Source organism: Ochotona princeps, chromosome 2, assembly GCF_030435755.1.
Source record: "Ochotona princeps isolate mOchPri1 chromosome 2, mOchPri1.hap1, whole genome shotgun sequence".
NCBI classification, from domain to species: domain Eukaryota; kingdom Metazoa; phylum Chordata; class Mammalia; order Lagomorpha; family Ochotonidae; genus Ochotona; species Ochotona princeps.
The window spans coordinates 116154854-116168160 of NC_080833.1; the positions used below are offsets into that span (position 1 = coordinate 116154854).

Genomic DNA, 13307 nt, shown 5'->3' on the forward strand with positions numbered 1-13307 from the left:
TGGGCCATGAACCAACCTGCACCTGAGAGAACTGGGACTGGGAGCAGATTCTGTGGGGTTTTGTGGGCTCACCCCGTGTGACTGCCATACTAGCTGGTTTGCTCGAGCGTTAGGGGGTGGTGATGGACTGAGCTAGGCACGACCTTAGAACTCACTGATATTTATGATAACTGGGGGCTGGGAAACAAGTTGGGCTGGGCCAGGTTGTAGCATCTGCAGATGAATTGGCTGTAGCATCTCCAAGAATTGGGTGTAGGCTGGGCCGGGCTACAATATCCACCAGTACACATGAAAGCTGAGACTAGGGGTCAGACTATGTCAGGTAGGGGCCTAGCACCTGCTGACAAGTGTGAGACTTGGTTTGGTAGTGGGCCTGGTGGGGGAACTCCCCTACTGGGCTGTAGCTCCCAGTGGTGAGCATGAGTCAGGGCTGATGTGGGCTAGGCCAGGCAAGGCTGTTCCACTCATTGGCAGGCGTGTGGGCTGGCTTGAGGGGTGGAACAGGCAAAGCTGTAACACACTGGCATGCACAGGAGCCACAATGGGCTGTGGACCATGCCAGACTAGGCTATTATACCTATCAGTCTGCATGAGAGCTAAGGATGGGGGCAGGCTGGACAGGGCTAGGCTGCAGTACCCACCAATGGAAGTCAGGACTGAGGGCAGGCAGAGCCAGAACAGGTTGTAGCATCCGATGGCAAGGGTCAAGATGAGGATGGGGAGGTAGGCCGTGTGCAAGATCTATGGCTGGGAGCAAGCCTTGTAGGGGAACTAAAGGGACCCCTATGCTGTGTTTCAGTTCCCACTTGTGAGTGCCAGAGTCAGGAATGGGGCAGATAGGGCCATAACACCCCTTAGTATGTACGTGGGCTAAGTCTGGGTGTGCCTCAGACTTGGCTAGGCTCCAGCACCTGTTGGCACTCATGGGAGCCAGAGTGGGGGCAGTCCAGGCCAAGCTGGGCTACAATACCCATCAACATACATGTGGGACAGATCTAGTGGCGTGCCAGGCTGGATCAGTCTACAGCACCTGTTGGTGGATGTAAGAGTCAGGAGGGTGTGCACGCCAGGTTAGGTTGGGATGGGATGTAGCACCTGCCAATTCACATTAAGAAAGGGACTGGGGTCTTGGCTAGGTTGAACTCAGCTGTAGCACCACCTTAGCATGAGCTGGGATTGGGGGCAGGTCAGGCAGAGTTAGGTTGCAACACCCACTGGCGAATGCTGAGTCAAGACGTGCTATGCCAGACTGGGCTGCAGCACCCACCAGCACACACATGACCCCAGACTGGTGGGGGCACTGCTTGGATCCATTTGCTGGGCCACTGCTCCCACTGGTGAGTGTGAGAGTTGGAATTGGGGGCAGACCAGGCTGGAGAGGGGTGCAAAAACCATTGGCTTGTGTGTGAGCTGGGTGTGGGGGAGGGCTGGGTTAGGCCAGGGCACTGCATCTGCTGGTGTATACAAGAGCCAGGATAAGTGTAGACTGGCTGGGCTTTGTTGCAGCATCCACCAGCAAGTACCAAGATAGGGTGCAAGCTGTATCAGAGTGAATCACAATATTCCCTGGAGATTGCAAGATCCAGGACTGGGACACAGCCTAATAGGGAAACTATGGGCACTGCTCTGCTGGGCTGCAGCTTCTGCTTGTGTGCGGGGGAGCGAGAGCTTGGAAAAGGCCAGGCTGGACAAGGTGACAGCACCCATTGGCATACATATGGACTGTTTCATGGAGTGGAGTGGGCTTAGCGAAGCTGCAATACTAACTAAACTGAATATGAGAACCCGACTGAGATGTCGTATGGACTGGACTAGTCTGCTGTACATACTGGGCATGTGCACAACTTGGACTGGAAGTAGGCTTGGTAGGAGTTATTGAGGGGTCATCCTAACTAGATTGCATTTCCCACTGGTGTGTGCGAGGGGAAATTGTGTTGCACACAGGCTAGGTTGGGCTACAACACCAGAAGGTTGGCATGGGATGTGAGGCTGGGGATGGATTTGACCAACAAATCACAATTATCAGCATAGGCTGATATGGCTGATAGACTGAATCAGACCCTATACTGGCTGGCACATGCAGAGTCAGTTCTGGGATCACCCCAGGTGAAGTTTCTTGGGATCACCCCAGGTGAAGAACTGGACCACTGGACTCAAAACTCCAGCCACAAGGATACTCACAGGATTTTTAGTTTGACCTTGGAATGTAAATGTATGTATTGGGACTGGACCTCCTTGAATGCTTGATGCCTATGCAGGGGACAGCTTGCCAAGGTGCATGAAGGGGACATGCTAGTCAGCTCATTTGGGCCTGCAGAAGATATCAAGTGCCATGTCAGAAGATGGAGAGCCAAACAGACTGGACAACTCTCCTGGCCAAGTTTTGACAGCAAATTTCTGGATGAGTGGATGCACTAGGGTGCCAATTGACCTTAGAAGGATTTTCTCAACCTTGGAGCAGCAAAACCAGCAGTGTCTAGGAACTATCAAAACCATTCAAGTAATACCCTTAGAACATTCCTCTCCACATTAAGGTTGTAAGATGGTATCAGGTAGACATCCCCATCCCCGGGCACTGATATAATTAGACAGCTGAGAGCAATACCCTCCTTCCTCGCAGTCCCCATACAAGAGAATCAGGAAGAAAAGGAAAATTGGAAGCATTTGTCTCATCTACCTGCCCCCAAATCCTCCACCCTTCTCACCCTATTTTGTGGTTTTCATGGGCCTGGGCCTGTGTTCTTGTCAACTGTGTAACAACATCACAGATGAAATGAAGTGGACAAAAAAAGACCTAAATGAGTAGGGACATGTGAAAACTGGTAATTTATTGCTAATTATTTAGTATTTTGGAAATCTATGTTTTTAAAAGGAAAGAAAGCTGTCACCTAAGTCAGTGGTGGTCAATTTCTAACTCTAATTCCTTGCGAAGCTTAAATATGCCACCTGTTTCGTTCTGTGAATAACCACATACCTTTCAAGGGAGTGTGTGTGTGTTTCCTAAAATGAACTAAATTTCCCTTATATCTATCTTTCCTTTTACTTCCTTGGGCATCAGAAAAACACTGAGCTACTAGCCATTTACAGATAGAAATACATGGTGGTTGTGCTTCTCAACACTTCTGTTTACCTGAACCTTGATTTGTAGACAAGAGAAGATCTTTTTTTTTTTTTCTAAAGATTTATTTTTATTTTCATTACAAAGTCAGATATACTGAGAGGAGGAGAGATAGAGAGGAAGTGGAGCCGCCGGGATTAGAACCAGTGGCCATATGGGATCAAGGCGAGGACCTTAGCCACTAGGCCACGCTGCCAAGCCCAAGAGAAGATCTTAAAAAGTCATCTGAGGGCCCAGAAGCAAGATACAACTGATTAAAGTGCTTTCTTCAATACACTGGCTTCCCACACAGGAGCTGGTTCAACTTCCAGATGCGTCACTTTCTCTCCAGTTCCCTGCGAATGCATCTGGGAAAGCAGAAGAGGGCCCAGATACGAGGTTCCTGTTACTCACCTGGGAGTTGCAGGCTCCTGGCTTTGAATCCACTCAGCTACAGCTATTCAGGCCATTTAGGGTGTGAACCAGCTGATGAAAGATATTTCTCTCTCTTTATCTCTTCTTCTTTCTGTGTGTATCTACTTTTCAAAAAAAAAAAAAATCTTAAAAAAGTTCATTGAAATGTGTACTGGGAAAACTTATCATGAGTTAAATTTTTTAAAAAAGTTTGATTTGCTCATTTATTTGAAAGGAAGAGAGGGTGAGAGAGTAAGAGTGAGAGAGAGAGAGAGACAGAGAGTTCTATTGGTTCGTTTCTCAAATGAGCACAACAGGCAACTCTGCAGGCTGAAGCCAGAGCCAGGAACTGCATCCCGGTCCCCCATGTGGGTAGCAGGGACCCAAGAACCTTGCCATCTTCTGGTGCTTTGCAGGTGCAACAGCGGGAAGCAGGATTGGAAGCGGAACAGCCAAGTTTGGAATCAGGGCTCCTGCAGGGGATGTCAGTACTGCAAGCAGTAACCTAATTTGCTGCACCACTTTGCTAATCTGGTTTCATTCTATTTTTCACAGATATTTTAAAGTGCTCTTCCATTTACTGAGTTGAGCTGAATGTCCCAGCTTCTCAACCCCTTGTGATTTCAGAGTTCCTTCAAGGGTTTCCTTAATGGGGTTCTTTCTGCACATGCTTTTCTTGCTGGATACCCAGTGTTCTAAGGTTCTCTTAGGTGCAGTCTGAGACCTTTAATCATCTCCGTAGCCAGCCTTGGAACGACTCCTTCGTTCCCTGTGTAGCCTCCACGTGAGAATCACAGCATAGGCTGCTTCCTGTCACAGTGGTGCTAAGCTTCTAAGCCTTTTGACAGGAACTTAACATTATGACAATTGGGTGGTTTCTCTGCCTTGTTTTTCTGCTTGTAAAGTTGTTCACACTTGAGAGTTAGCATGGTGATGCCCCTCCATGGTCCCTTTCCACTCTCTTCTCTCCCTTTTTTTTTTTTAACCTGTCTGCCCCATTTCTGCTTCCACCCCTCTATAGCACTGCACACTCCAGGAAGAGGGACAGGCAGAGAAAAGCTGGCAGTGGCTCGAGGGACAGGCGGACGAGGAGAATGGGTCTTCTCTGGTTTTCTGTTCTCATCTCCCTTCCTGCATTGATCTCCTGCCCTGAGTCCTTGCTTAGCCTGCATCCCCTATATCCACTCACAGAGAATCAACACTCAAGGGTGGCTCAGCTGGGGCTGGAATGCTCCAGGCTCTGAAGGGTTAAGGTTGGAGCCTGGCTGATGGAGTGGATTATTAGTTTCTCCTTGGAGAGCCAGCCACAGTCCCTCCCCTGTCGCCCACACACCCCTCTCACATGATCTCTGGCCATGGCTGCAGAAAGAGTGAGAAGGGAGGGGAGAGCACAAGTTTACAAAATAATTTAGAAACTTCTTGTAAACGCTTATATTTTCATTTAGCAGCATAAATCTAGGATAGCTAACAGCTCCTCAGAGGCAGTGGCCAACTGGGAATTGAGTGGGGGAAAAAAAATAGGAATCCTGGATTCTGGAACTATCCAGTTTTTTCGGGGGGGGGGGGAGGGAGAGGTAGTGTGGGAAACATTTTTGGGGAAGTTTTATCAAATTTTTTTTTGTTTGGTGGGGGTGGGTAGAGCTCATCTGTTGTGGTTTCATAGCCAAAACATTAAAGACAAACTCCCTATGTGGACCCAACTGCCCTGACGCTACAGTCAGAAGGGACGCTGAACTTGAACTCAGAGCCTCAGCCCCAGTAAGATCATTGAGATGGGGACGGGTGTCACAGAGCCGGGACAGGGTCTCCATCAAACCCACAGGACCTGGGATGGATGCGGGTGGGGATAAGGCAGAAGTGAGCTATAACTTTAAGTCGGTCCTATGGTCATACATATTTTTCTTCTATGAATGGGTTTTGCTGTAAATTATAGCTTTGCCCGTGGTCCCTTGGGTCAAAAGAAATAGTCTCTCAACAGAAAACAGCTCTGATTGGTGACTTTCCTGCTTTCCTCCCCAACCCCCTTCCTAATTGAAACCAAATGTGCAATATATTGGATGCTGGGATCCCTGGCGCTCTCCCAGGAATCCTCAGAATGTGAGGTTTCTCTCAAAGGCATCTTGCATCAGCCGGTGGATGTATGCCTACCACCGCGCTCCTTCACCGGCAAAGTGGAAAAAAGAGCTTTCACAACAAATTCTTCTTTCGGGGTTGGGCGAACGCCATTGGATTACAGCTCTGTTTTCTTGGTTTCCCCAACTGTGCACCCCCGGATGAAAGTAAGTGATATGGGTCTTTTTTCTTCATTTTCTTCCTCCTCCGAAAATGAAAGCTCTGCTTGGTGTCTCAGGAAAAGTTTACAAAAGAAGTCAGAAGGAAGTAAGTTTCGAGTCAGGCACAGGCACGGAGGGGAACGGGGCACCGCTGGCTGGAGAGTTGGTGGGGTGGGCGGGGGTGGGCTGGCGGCAACTTGTTATGGAGGGCAGACTGAGGAACACTAAAAACTAAAGAAGGCTCAAGTGTAATAAATGAATCCATAGCAGCTGCGAGGCACAATAAACAGACTGAGTGGGGTTGAAATTGTTGGCAGGCAAGACAGGCCGATTGCAGAGTGAGCTTCAGGATGGGGAAAGTGAACCAAGGGAAGCCGGATTGGGGGCATCTGGTCGTGGTGGTCGAAGGTCTGAGTTTTGGAAGGGACTGAGACTGAGTTTTTTTTATGTCTTCCAGGGGCGTCGCTGATTTAATTGGGAGAGTTTAGCTTTGGATGAGGGCTGTTCTCTGTCAGGCTGGGGCTGGCTGTGTTTGCCGGGCGGCAGTGGCATGGAGGCGTTTCTGTTGGGGACGATGGACTCCTTTCCTGGACATTGCGCGCTGGCGCGGGTGCCTTTCCCTTTGTTGCCGAATGGCTTGGGGCTGTTCTCGCTCAGTCGAGACCTCTCGGAGACCTGCCAGAGGCCCAGGAATCCCATGGGAAGGGAAAGAGAGTTCTTCCAAGAGTGGTCGAGCCTCTTAGGCCAGCCATTTGAGTTGAGCGTTCCCTGTGTTCAAACCAGTAGGATGTTCAGCAGCACCATTTTGCCGACTGTTGGCTTTCTGCAGCCTTCGGTGGAGAAACACCGGGCGAGTGAGGTAGAAAGAGCATTCGAGAACTCATCAGACTACTGATTTTGGAAGGGTTAAAGGGGATAGCAAGTGGGTTGACCTACTCAGGGTCACACGGCACATTGGTGGTTGAGGTGAACCTGAAGTTGAGGTTCTTGCTGTTATTAAAACAAGTGTTCTTTCTACTCCACGCTGCTAGATTCCTGTTTCGTTTTCAGGTTTGTTTCTGTTGAGACAATAGAGGAAGATTCATTAACAAGTTACCACGCGGACGTTGGTCATTACACAGAGAGGTAGTTAGTAGGGGTGTGTGTTCATCAGCCAGTGGTTCTGTGGTGTATTTGGTTGTGTGTCTGTTCAGAGTAGAGACAACATTTGCGTACTAACTTGTACGGGGCTCCACGCATTGAGCTTTATATACCTTATCTGTTGGAATTTTAATAGTTCTACGTGTTATTATGTTTATCTCACAAAGAAGAATATTAAAGCTTAGAGAAATGAGATGCCGGAGGGGGTAGAGCTAATATGTTTCAAACTCACCTATGTCTGACACAAAAACCCGTGCTTTGAATCACTACTCAACAACACTTCCTTCCCCCACACTCCCCGTGCAATTGGTTACTTTTGGAATCCATTCCATGTTTCCGTATGTGAGCAGGATGTTAAGCCATCAGGCTGGGGAGCAGTGTGGATTCTGTCTCACAGGCCGCTTTTGCACCTGCATGAACATTTATCAAGAGGTATGTGGGTTTCTTTAGATACTTAGTATGTTCTGAGTTTATACAATGGGCCCAAGTTTTAATCCGAAGATGCAGGGTGAGTTCTTGGTAAAGTTGCTTTACTTGGCTTCTGAGTCTGTTATACCGGAAGGGCAATGACACTGTTTCGTGTTATTGTTTGAATTCATGCTATTGAGCATGAATGTGTTTTGAAGACTGTGCAGGGTGTGAGCACATCAACTCTAACAGGTAGATTTGCTTCATAGCAGACCATCACGGGAGGGAACTCCTGACCTGTGGGCTCGGGCGATCGGTGCTGATGCTGGAGGCAGGGCAGCTGGGTTTGGTTGTGTGTGGAATTCTGAAATGACTGGGTTTGGTCTCTGCACCCATCTCCTTTGAGTAATCACTTTTTCTGAGGAATGTTCCTGGATTTTCTGTGTCTTTCCTCTGTGGCTTGATCTGACAATGATATCTCACCCACACAGCAGAGCCCGAAGGATGCTGGACTTGGAACTGCACTTTTTTTTTAACAAGTAGGATTCGAAAGTACCAGTCTACTATTTGCGGTTCAAAGGAAGTTGACATCTGAGGAGCTTCCTGTCTGGTTGAAGACAGCCCTGTGACCCAGGGTCCTTTCGTCAAGGGCAGGCACAACTCCTTTCCTGCTTTGCTCCATGGTCCCTGCTCTGGTCGTGCTGCCAGAAGGGATGTAGCTGCTCTTGGGGTGGGGAGAGGATGGAAGGCCCTCACCTCTCTTCTATTCTCTCTTCTATTCTATCCAAAGATGAAGCATTAAAGTTGCGTGGGGAACACTTCATGGCATTGATTCCCAATCCTCACTCTTTGATATCCTTAGAAAGCCCTTTCCAGCATGTTTTACTTAGAATCCTGAACAGCATTTATGTCCAAGTGCAGAGTGAGAGTACCACCCTTCCAAGGAGCCTGCCCACCCTCCTGTTCTCTCCCGACCTCTCAATGAACTCCCTGTTTTCTTTCCCTCTTGTATGATCACTTCCTAGACTTGAAGTCCAGCTAATTCTCCATCATGTGTAACAAACTTAGCTTAAATCATTCTATGTGACTTCAGTTTGAATAGACACTCTAATAACGTTAGGCTGCCTCTCCCCACCCCCCGCCCAGGTATTAAGTTAGCATTGACTCTCAGCCATCCTTCCCAAGTTCCCTTACAAGCTCTACTTTCAGGCACTTTACATCACCTACACCTCAAACATAATCCAAACACATGTCTCACAGGCATCCAGAAAGCAAACACCCATCTAAAAATGGGCCTCCACAGACATGCTAACGCCTTGTGCCAGCTTACATAAAGGGTTACCTGTCCGTTACACAGACACACTAGGTTCTTTATCCCTCCTGCTCTGTTTGAAACTTGTGCAACATATGAATCGATCGAGTCTCTCCCAAACAATGACTACTCAGTCTAGAAATATGTCCAGGATCCCCAGGAATACCATGGCTTCTGTGAATTCAGCACTCCTCATTCATAATAAATTGGGGATCTCCACTAGATCTTGATGATTTCTAAACCAATTAAATCAGGATATCTAAGGGTAAGAATTAGGACTTAGTACCTGGAAGTGTTTCCCAGGCAATTCTAATGTCAATCAAGGTTAGAAACCTGTGCTGATAAATAACTAGATGTGTTGCCTTGGGCAATTCAGTTCTACTCTTTGTTTAAATTCTGTTCAACCAATATTGATTGAGAGCCTAATTACTAGAGAGACACTGTACTTTCAATTTAAAAAATATATAATGTCACTTAATAAAAGAACTGAGATGCCCAGATAACCTGTTCAGGTCTCTATAAACTTTTCCTCACTTGTGTTCATTTTATTCCCATATATTTGGGTATGTTGTGATTGAGCTTGTATTATTCATATATAATTTGGCTGAAAGGAATTCTCTTATTTCTATTTCTTTTCCTGTTTTCACTATTTGCCCTTAACACTTTGCACATAACTATTTCATGGTTCCAAAATTCTGTAATTTTCCAACTGGAGTATCCCAGCAGTTGGCAATTGTGTACTTCCTAGCTGAGATCTCACTCTGGCCACCAAGCACTGAGGAAGGCTGCTTTTGAGCTACTCCAAGGATTCCTGAACATGCAATGAAAAGGCAGAGAAGTTATAAACACAGGGTGAGACTGACTCTGAAGCTCTGGGGTTCAGGAATTTTTGAAGCAGATGTTGTCTTTAATGGAATCAATCATTCAATTTTCTGTGGCCCGTGTTTGGTGTCTATAGAGAGCCAAATCTTTGAGGAGCTCATTGAGCCTGCTGTGAGGTTAATGCTTCCCAGTGCTCTATAATGTGGGTGGGAGCAGAAGATCACAGACATGTTGTGGTACGAGGAACTAGTAGTGAGTTTTGGTCCCAGTACACCCCGTTCTAGATGTTTGACCTCAGAAGAGACTTGCAAACATCACTGTGGCTCCATTTCCTCCTCTACTGCTCATGGATTTTTATGTTCTCCAATTAGGGTTCAGCTGGAAAGCACAGAGCGTTTGAAGATGATAAGTGGAGATTTCCGTTTAGACATACTTCATCCTGGCCTCAAGGAGCAAAATGTGCTCTATCCAAGATTGTCCTTGGTGGTCTCATGGCTAAGGCAGTTAAAACATATTGACAAAGGAGACAGATTAAAATGGATGGGGTAATGGATTAGTTGAGTAATTTTTTTTCTTTTAAATGGTCTTGAGTTTTAAAAACCAGTTATGTGGCAAGTTTGGCCACAGTTTCATTGTTTGCTATATTAATTTATTTATTGCTTAGCGAGTTAGTTGCCTGCTGCTGCTTTGTTAGATTCTGTGCCAGCTTTTAGCGATCAATTTGGTCAGAGACATTTATAAGCATTCATTGCTTTATGTGTTCATTGGTTTATGTTTGGAGAACATAACATGAGTTTTACCAAAACTAGATATGATATCTTGTTATAAAGGATTGAGTTTGTGAGATTTTGTTTTTTAATGTTTCCTGAAGTATAATTTAAAAATAACTGCAGAAGTTATTCTTGTATGGTGATTATCAATAGTCATGTATACAAAAAAGATTGATAATTTTATATTTCATAATTTCTTTTAAAAATTATAGACTATATTTTAGAGTATTTTTAGACATATAGAAAAGTTGAGCAGGGAGTACAGATTTCTCATGCACTCCTTCTACTCTGTAGATACAAATTTCCTATTATTAACACTTTATAGTAAGGTTGTATTTTATTCTTCTTCAATTAATCAATATGTAATTATTAGACAACTATTGTACTAGCTATTAGCAGATGTGAAAAAATAAGCTAGACTTTTGCCTCCAAAGTTATTTAGAATACTTTAGGCTTACAGTTTGGGATCTATAATTTATTTCTTAAAAATTACTGTGTCCTTCACTTATACCGAATTCAGGGTTTAACACAGTATTTAGACATAGTCAACGTCTGTAGATAAGTGCTGAATCTATGAACAAATGAGCATAAAGACTCTAGGAAATAATAAGACATGTCTTGCACATAGGAACTTGGAAAATGAGTGATTAAAGTTTCAGAAGTACTTAAAATATTATTTGCGTGTGTGTGTGCTTGCACATGTACATATGCAGTGTTGGAAAATTTAAACAGTCATTTTAAATGATATTTGCGCTGCATCCTGGGAGTAAAATGAAATACTGTTTGGGTTTCTAAAATGAGATTACACATTGAAAATGCTCATGAGAGTTAAACTGAAGTGTCTTACAGTACCGTAATTTCCAAGAAGCATATAAAGCTTGGAGGGTTAGTAAATGTTACTGAAGCTGCTGGCATTTGTTCTTTGGGATGTATGAAGGTGCTTCAAAAAGCTTATTGAAAAATAGAATGAAAGATAAGTTCACTTTAGCATAAAAATTTTTTAAATACAGATTCTTTTGCAATAAACATTTTGTTAACTTTTTGACGAGTCCTTTATGCACAGATTTCAATTTTTTTCAACAAAGCATATCTATCTTTTCATTCCATTTTTCTTCAACTTTATTTTCAGCTATTTATATATTTGAGGGACAAAACCAGAGAGAACACTTCCATGCATTAGTTCACTCCTCACATGCCTTCAATGGCTGAGACTTCAATGGCCTAAAGTCCCCTGAGCTTTGACAAGCAAAAAAGTAATAAAATGGAGGAACAACAATTTGTTCAACAAATGATTTTGAATCTGGACTTAGAACTTCAACCTCTCACAAAAAGTAAATCAAAATAGAGATTAAACAAGTAAATGCTAAGCAGTAAAAGTCTTAGAAGATAACATAGGGGAAGATTTAGATAAGTTGGTTTTTGGTGATACAAAAGGGACCATCAATAAAAGAAATGATTGATAAATTGAATTTCATGAAATTTGAAAATTTATGCTCTGCTAAAGACAATGTTAAGAAACAGAATACAAACCACAGATTAGGAGAAAATATTTACCGAAGACTGCTACCTTACCGAATACACAGAGAACTCTTAAAAACCAACCACAAGTAAATGAATACCTGATTTAAAAATGGGCAGAAGACCTAACAAAGATGCTGTATCAAAGAAGACAGACAACACCTAGTCATCTGAAAAGGTGTTTAGCTTCATTTGTTACCAAAAAATTGTGAATTTAAACAAGATGATGTTACTACATATCTTTAGAATGACCAATATTCAAACTACTGAGTATCTTAAATGATGACAAGCATGTGAAGTGAAAGAATCTCTCATTCATTGCTAGTAGGATTGCAAAATGGCCCAGCCATTTTTTTGATAATGTTTTGGCAACTTCTTACAAAAGAATGTATATTCTTGACATTTATGTAGCAAACACACTCCTTACTATTTTTCTACATGTGTTAAAAATTGTGCCTACACTAAAGCTGCACAGATTTATAATTGCCCAATCTTGAAAGCAATCCAGATGCACTTTAATTTTTTTGTAAAGGTCAGTTGTGTATTTGAAAGGCAAAGTTACAGAGAGAGAGAGAGAGAGAGAGAGAGAGAGAGAGAAGAATCTTGCATATACTGATTCACTTCCCAAATAGCAACAATGGCCCAAGGTGGGCCCATCTGAAGCCAGGAACTAGAAGTTTCCTTCAGGTTTTCCATATGGGTGCAGGGGTCCGAGCACTTGTGCCATCCTCTGTTATTTTCCCAGGTCCATCATCAGAGAGCTGGTTAGAATTATTGATATTGGAGCAGCCAGGACTTGAACAGGCACCCACATAGAATGCTGGCACTGAGGGTGGTAGCTTCAACAGCTAGACACAACACTGGCTCTTTCTATTTCCCACCATTCCACCTCGATACAGTTTAGAAGCCAAATGGATAAGTCCATTGTGACACATTCAGACAATGCAGTACTATTCAATATTACCAAGAAAAAAAAAGAGCTATCAAGTCACAAAAAGGCACAGAGAGACTTCAATGCATATTACTAAGTGAAAGCCAATCTGAAAAGACTGCTGCATGAGTTCAACTATATGACATTTTAGAAAAGCAAATTATGGAGATAATAATATTAGCAGTTGCCCAGGGTTAGGGAAGGGCATAGAATAAATAGGCAAAACACAGAGGGTTTTTACGGCCATGAAACTGCTCTGAATAACACAGTAATGGTGGGTAAAGTTCATTCTACATGTGTCAAAATGTACATTTGCAACACGAAGCGTGCACACTGTAAGCTATGGGTTTTGGTGATAGTGATGTGTCATTGTAGGGTCATCAATTGGAGTAGATTTACCACTCTTGTTGGGTTAAGCTAACAGTAGGAGAAGTTTCACCTATGTGGAGTTGGGACTCACCTGGGAACAATATTTACTTTCTGCTCAACATTGCTCTGAGCACAGAATGACTCTTAAGAAAATAAATGTTTCATTTCAAGAAATGCTCACCCAAATCCCCAAACCCTAACACTCTTATACTACCCTGGTTACTTGAAAGACAGACACTGTAATATAGTTACA

At 44.1% G+C, this 13307-nt stretch overlaps 1 protein-coding gene across 2 annotated transcripts in view; it reads left to right on the forward strand.

Annotated features, from left to right (window-relative positions):
- Positions 1-5616: 5616 nt before the first annotated feature.
- DDR2 (discoidin domain receptor tyrosine kinase 2) overlaps positions 5617-13307 on the forward strand; it is a 136604-nt gene continuing 128913 nt past the window's right edge. For both annotated transcript variants that reach the window (XM_004589127.3, XM_058660559.1), the window contains exon 1: positions 5617-5790. The gene's annotated coding sequence lies outside the window, so the exon portion shown is untranslated. The remainder of the gene's footprint in view (positions 5791-13307) is intronic.